Source organism: Oryctolagus cuniculus, chromosome 1 (genome assembly GCF_964237555.1).
Source record: "Oryctolagus cuniculus chromosome 1, mOryCun1.1, whole genome shotgun sequence".
In the NCBI taxonomy this organism is placed as follows: Eukaryota; Metazoa; Chordata; class Mammalia; order Lagomorpha; family Leporidae; genus Oryctolagus; species Oryctolagus cuniculus.
This window is the reverse complement of record NC_091432.1, coordinates 77,814,077-77,821,003: the sequence shown is the minus strand read 5'-3', so window position 1 is coordinate 77,821,003 and position 6,927 is coordinate 77,814,077.

Here is a 6,927-nt window from a genome sequence, read left to right as displayed (position 1 = left end):
TAGTTCTGGTCCCTACCTAACCAGAGGAAAGGAAAACAAGAAATGTAGCAAGTTGAATTGTAATCCCCAAAAGTATTTGTCTATATCCTAATCCCCAGAACCTATGATTGTGAATTTATCTGGGAAAAAGGACCTTTGTATATATAATCAAGTTAAATATCCTGCCTAACATTATAAGAAAAACAAAAAAGAAACAGAGAGAGAAGAGGCAATGGCACCATGGGAACCAACTGGAATGGAGCAACCAGAAGCCAAGGATCACCTGGAGTTGTTAGAAGTGGGAAGAGACAAGGATAGAAGGTCCCCTAGGGCCTTACCAGGGAGAGAAGCTCTGATGACACCTTGGTGTTGGATTTCTGAACTCCAGAATTGTGAGAAAATAAATTTCTGATATTTTAAGATACCAAATTTATGGTAATTTGTTATGGAAGCCCCAGGAAATTAGTCCAAGGAGGGAAGGCACAAAAAGCCTTTTTATTCATATTATTCTCTTTGTGATTCTTTCATGGTTTCCCAGGTCAATCTGGCTGTGTCATCCTATGTGAGAACAGGCTTTCCTGGAAACCTTTACAGGTGACCTACTTAGGTGAGGAGCTCCCTGGTTGAACTTTCATGACCAGCTCAGTTCCCAGGTGGGGAGATGAACTCCATAGCCTCTTGCTGGTATGGTTCTTTCTCCTCTCAAAGAGCTCACCCAGTGCAGACCTCCAAATGACTCAGGTCAGCCACTTTCTGTGATAAACCTTGGCCTTCAAGAATCTCCACTCATCCAGGCCATTATGTCATCACACCTGCAACTGATCTCTTCCATTGAATACTCCAGTCAGCCTCTGTCTTCAGAAGTTTCCACTTCCCAGGGCACCTGTTCAGGCTCTCTCATAAGCTGCCTTATGGTGGTCCACATGGCAAGTCCACTCTGGCAGTCCCACCGAGTTGAGCAGAGTGCTAAGCATCTATCCAGAGACTGGGACACCAGGTGGCCCTCTTACTGCAGTTCTCATCTCCATGCATGGCTGCCCAGGAGACTTCTTTGTCTATCAACACCACCCAGCTGTAGACTCTAGTCTTTAGCTAACAGGGTATTGGAAAGGGAGTTAAAAATGTGAAGGCCACTCCTTTAGAGCACTAGAGGACATGGCTGGTGGCTCCTCAGTTTCTTTATAAAGTGTGGGAGTACTACCTATTGACCTTAGCTTGGGGATTTCACTAAAATCCTGAGTTAATAAGAAAAATCCCACTCAATATCCTGTCATGCACTATATAGAACAGCAAGTAAGACTTTAAAAATGCAAACATACTGTTCCAATTTGGTAGTTTTTATCCTAACTCTCATCTATTATCCATGATTTTTATTCCATCCAGGATTTTCATCTTCTTGGCTTGGTAGCAGCTTATCAAGATTCATGATTACTTTAAAAATTCCAAACTTAGAGTACGTTAATTGCCTGAAACTTTCTATGTTAGCGCCAGAGCTCAGTGTCTGGATTACTTATCAATCCAGCCTCTCACTTTCCTCTAAAAAGGAGAAAATGCCTATCTGTCATGTGAAGTTTCATAAAAGCAGAAAAATAAGAGGAGAAAAGCCAGGTTACTCAATGTGACCCTCCTGATTTAAATGTAAGGAAGAATTCGCCCTCAAGAGAAGGTGTTCGTCTCATTAGGTCTCCTACCACGACAGGGCTGCTGAGTCTCTTCTTGCATCCAGCAAACTCTTCTCAGGGAGGAAAGTTTCTATTCTGGCAGCACCTCTGATTTATTATACAACCTAGATGAGGTCTCAGGTCTCTTCCAACTTTAGAATTATGTAATCTTATGCACTCTGTAATTACCAGGAGTTTTAGAAAGCTTCCAACTCAACTTCAATACTTCTGATTTATAAAAAAAAAAAAATTCAATCTTCCCTACATCTCTGTCACACACATCTTGTTCCAGCAAATGTTTTGGAAACTATGTGACAGGGCATCTCAGCTGGGCCTGCAGAATTACACAGCTTCCTCCGGAGGCCCCTGTATATAATCGGCAGACAAATGTCTTTCATGTGACAGAGTGCTCTGGGATGTTTACATAGCTGTCTGGGCACATCGCTGATTTACTTGGGGCCTTGGAACCTCATGAAGAGAAACTTGAGCCTAGTTCCAAATGGCTGACATATTCCTACATATTTGTGTCTATTAAACATGGTTAGCCTATTGCAACTCAAATACAGAGAAATGCCTCCCCCCAGAATAACAAAAGTATTATCAGTATAGGCTGGCAGCAGAGCCAGGGACTGGAGCAGAAGGAAGCAGACATTCAGAGCATGGTTTGAGGTTGTCCTGGGACTTGCTTTGGCCTGGTTCCATCTCAGGACCATTTGTGATCTCTGGGAAAAGGAAAGATATAATTGAATCCATGGAGTCCCGTGCCTTCTGTTGTGGATCTGCCCTCTTCCAAGAAGGTAGAAGGTCAGGAAGAGCCATGTTGAGAGGACCTTCACCTCTAGATTCCTGCCATAGCAGGAGAAAAAAAAAATAGGGGAGTCTTGGAAATGCAGAGACAGGAAGAAAACAGCACGGGTTTCCAACAGCATGGCCTAAGATAGCAGCCACCCAGGGGGCTTCAGCAGTTACAGTGGCCAATGATATAAGTGGAGAGATATCTGAGCAGGATTTTGACAGTGCTGGGGACTGGAACATGTGGCCACAGGTCCAATAGCAGAAGTGGAACGAAGGAGCCAGAGCTGTTACTCAGGTTATATAAAATACCTCTCTGCTTAGTGTACTCCTAGGTAGGCACAAAACTGGGGTGAGCTGAGGTCCTGATATTTGATAGATGTGTGTGGGAGGGTAGGGCTAGCAAACTAGAAGCTAGTAGTGCAAGTAAACTTACCTGCAATGGGAGATAGGTGAGGGACCGTCACATGACTGCCATTTTAATAGAACCTAATAGAATATCTAACATGGCATTTATATGTGTGTTCTATGATAATTTAAATACAACCAAACTCAGACTCAACACTGAGCCTCTACCTCTGGCCATTTCTTACTTTGGGGATATACTGATGTCTCACACTGAGCCTTTCAAAGCTGTGTGTTTGAAAATTCGGTTAGATGAAATTTAATTTTTTTTCAGTAATTACAACGTGTGCAGAATTGCCTTGAGGGAATACAGAGATAGTATTGAAATCGTAATACTGAATACTTATGGAAGATTTATTGTGTTCCAGGTATTTAATCCTCACAATCCCCCTATTAGCTAAATGTTGTTATTCTCATTCTCATTTTATAGATACAGCTGAGCTTCAGAAAAATCAAGTAAATCCCCCAGGATCACTCTGCTAGTGAGTGGCAGAGATGGGATGTAAACTCAGATAGTCTGACTTCAAAGAGAAAACTGCTAACCACTATACAAAGAACTTGGAATTTATGTTGGCAAAGCTCAGAGATGACAGCCTGAAAGGCAACCTTGGCTCATATCCTTTATGTTATTGTGCAAATTAAAGTGTTAAAGAGCATGCTGATGGAGCTCCTCTCAAAACCTGCTTTGAAACAACAGCCTCAAACCTTAAAAAAAAAAAAAAAAAGAAAAAGAAAAAGAAAAGCTGGGCAGTAAGGTGTGTGGTTAATTATGATGCTTGAAATTATGATGCGGCTCCTATCATAGACTGCGGCTTGATCTGTCTCCCCTTTCACCTGTGCTGAGCCAGGTTTTAAGATTGGAAGCCAAGCCCAAAGTAGAAGCTAAGGAAAAGCAAACCCACCTGCTCTTAGATGCATGAATAATTCCTGATACTGAAGTGCCTTTGGTGAACAATTGGAGGGAGAAATATTGGCTTTTTGGTGTGACTCCACATTCAGATTCACAGCCCAGTGAATGCCTGCTCTGTGGGTTGCCTGATGACACAGATAACATCCATTACAATAATAAACCACACAAGCAGGCTCTGAGCCTGTGAATCCACAAAGGAAACAAATTACTTCTCTTTGCGGGAAAGATCTCTGAATCAGGCAAAGGGATTTGAGGCTGAATAGGAGCTGAGAGGAGGGGTTGAGTGGCTAAACCTTGTGAGAAGGGAAAACAAAAAACCACTGAAGTGATAAAAAACTGAAGAGAACACAGGTTCACTAGGCATAGCCTGCCCTTTTCTTGTCAGTTATACACATAAAAAAGGCACGCTTTAAAAAACACTTAAAGTGAGAGCGTCAGACAGGACTCTTCCAGATGGTCAATGATTTTTGTCCTACTGTGAAACAAGACCTGGGACCATCAGCAGGAAGAACGATTTTACCCTTATGGAAGTGTGTCGAGACTGTTCCAAAGTCAATTAGGAAACTGGAGGATATGCTCATTACAGTTTAACAAGCCCGGAGCCCTGGGAGGAGCCCGTGAAGCAGACGGCGGCAGGGGTCAGCTGGTCCAGGGGATGCTGAACGGCCCAGATGGGCAAATCCCACCGCGGACAATACACCGCGGCCTCATCCCGCTGGGCTCCGCCCTGACCTCCAAATAAGAGCTCAGGGCACAAATTTGTTCCCCCTTATCAGCTGCTTGGCTCAGCAGCTGCTGCCATGGGTTCCTGCTTCCGTGTCTTTCCTTTTTCCAACAGTTGCCTTTTTGTCTAACTTTTGTGTAAGGAAGGAGAAGGCGGAGGGGCCCAGAGCATAATGGAGAAACGGTGCAGCGGTTGTCCGAGGACGGAGAGTCTGAATAGAGTGTTTCAGGAGGGCGGAAAATAGATTTTTGAAACAACCTCCAGGAAATTGGAGACCTAGAAAGAACACAAAAGTATTGCTTATTAGTTCTCTCCTTGCCATTGCTGTCAAGGACGTGACTTTGTTCTTGGAGGTCCTACTGCAGGGTGGAAGTGGGCGTATGCATGAAATGGATGGAAACGTGTGCCCAGACCAGCCAGGAAAATAAAAAGTGGTTCTGTAGGCCAGGCTAGGGATGGAAGCAGGCCTGTTGAGACCTGGCTGCAGGACTAACAGGCAGGGAGGCTGGTAAGAAACACAAAAGGAGGATGTTGCACCCTTCTGTCTGGAAGCAGTTTTGTATCTATGTATCTAACACTTGAGTAGATGGCCAAACGAATTTATAAACTAAAATTTCAACGTGTTTTTGCAGTGTCGGCATATAGGAATAACTGAGTCTAGTGGGCCACTTGATTCGAAATGTAGTAATGCAAAACATATTTTTTCTGGCCGGCGCCGCGGCTCACTAGGTTAATCCTCCGCCTTGTGGTGCCGGCACACCGGGTTCTAGTCCCGGTTGGGGCGCCGGATTCTGTCCCGGTTGCCCCTCTTCCAGGCCAGCTCTCTGCTGTGTCCATGGAGTGCAGTGGAGGATGGCCCAAGTGCTTGGGCCCTGCACCCCATGGGAGACCAGGATAAGTACCATCGGATCAGCACAGTGCGCCGGCCGCAGCGTGCCGGCAGTGGCGGCCATTGGAGGGTGAACCAACGGCAAAAGGAAAACCTTTCTCTCTGTCTCTCTCACTGTCCACTCTGCCTGTAAAAAAAAAAAAAACAAACAAACATATTTTTTCTTGTTAAAATTAGGTATTAAACATCACAACAATGGAGCTGGCACACGGTGATGTAGCTGGTAAGCTGCTAATTATGATCCTGTCATCCCACATTGGAGTGTCTAGGTTTGATTTTCATCCCCAGCTTCTAACTCCAACTTTCTGCTAAAGCAGACCCTGGGAGGTGGCAGTGATGGCTCAAGTAGTTGGGTGGATCAAGTTCCTGGCTCCCAGCTTTGGCCTGGCCCAGCCTCAGCTTTTGAGAGAATTAAGGGATCGAACCAGGAGACAAGAGTGTGTACTGTCTCTCCGTCAAGTAAATAAGTAAATAAGCAAAATTACCACAGTGCAACAGAACAGAGAGCAGAATTCAATGCTACAGAAAAAAAATAAGTCTTCTTCTGCTATCCAAGAAAATTGTTCTTTCATTTCTCTTTGTGGTATTTTTATAACATCAGGAAACTGTTTATTCTTGCTTAACAAATAGAAAGCTGCAATCAAGAATGCAAGGTATAACAGGACAGGGGGAAAATGGTAGGAAGGAGGGGAGAGGGATAAGAGAGGTAGACAGATATGCCAATTATCCTGATTTGACCATTACAGAATGTATTCATGCATGGAAACATCATCTTGTACCACATTAGTTTGTGTAATTACTATATGCCAATTAAAAATAAAACAAAATTTTGAAAAATGGGGAAGAAAGAGAGAAGGAGAATGCTCCAAAGAGAAAGGAAATAGCTCCAGAGGGCAGAAGATCAAAGGGGTAGGATAGAGTGACTTCATGTCCCCACCATCTCCCCATGTCCTTTCCTCACTCAAGTCCTTTGTAAGCTACTTTGTCCTTCCCAGTCAGTGCAGTCCAACTCAATCCAACAGTCATTGATTTCACACAACCCCAAGCTAGGTGTCCAGTAAGATGCAAGGCTGAAGAGAGATGAGGAAGGACCATGGATGATGAGTGAAGGTCAGAGGGCCACTGTCCCTGCAGGGCTCGGTACATACCAGGCTGGCTGACCACTTCACAAATTGGCCCCTTCCTGTCCTGGGACCACCATGGCACCTGAAGCCTGGCTTTCAATCCCAGTCCATTTCAGGCAAGTCTTTTATCTTCTCTGGGCTTTGTTTGCTCATTTATAAAGTAGGGATAATTGTGTCAACCTTTGTTAGACCAAGGCCAGCAGAAACAACAGAACCATACAAGATATATCTCAGAAAGGGAATTTAATATAAAGGACTGGTTTCACTGGCACTAGAAGGTGGGATGAGAAGGAAGGGAATGTTGAGGCAGCCACAGGTGGCAACCAAAGGAGGGGCTCCCATCTCTGAGGCTGAAGGAGCAAAGAGAAATCCTGGGACCTCAGAAGCAGGATGCGTGCAGCAAGAGACCCACTGCGCAGTCTGGGGGTGGGGAGGAGTTCTGG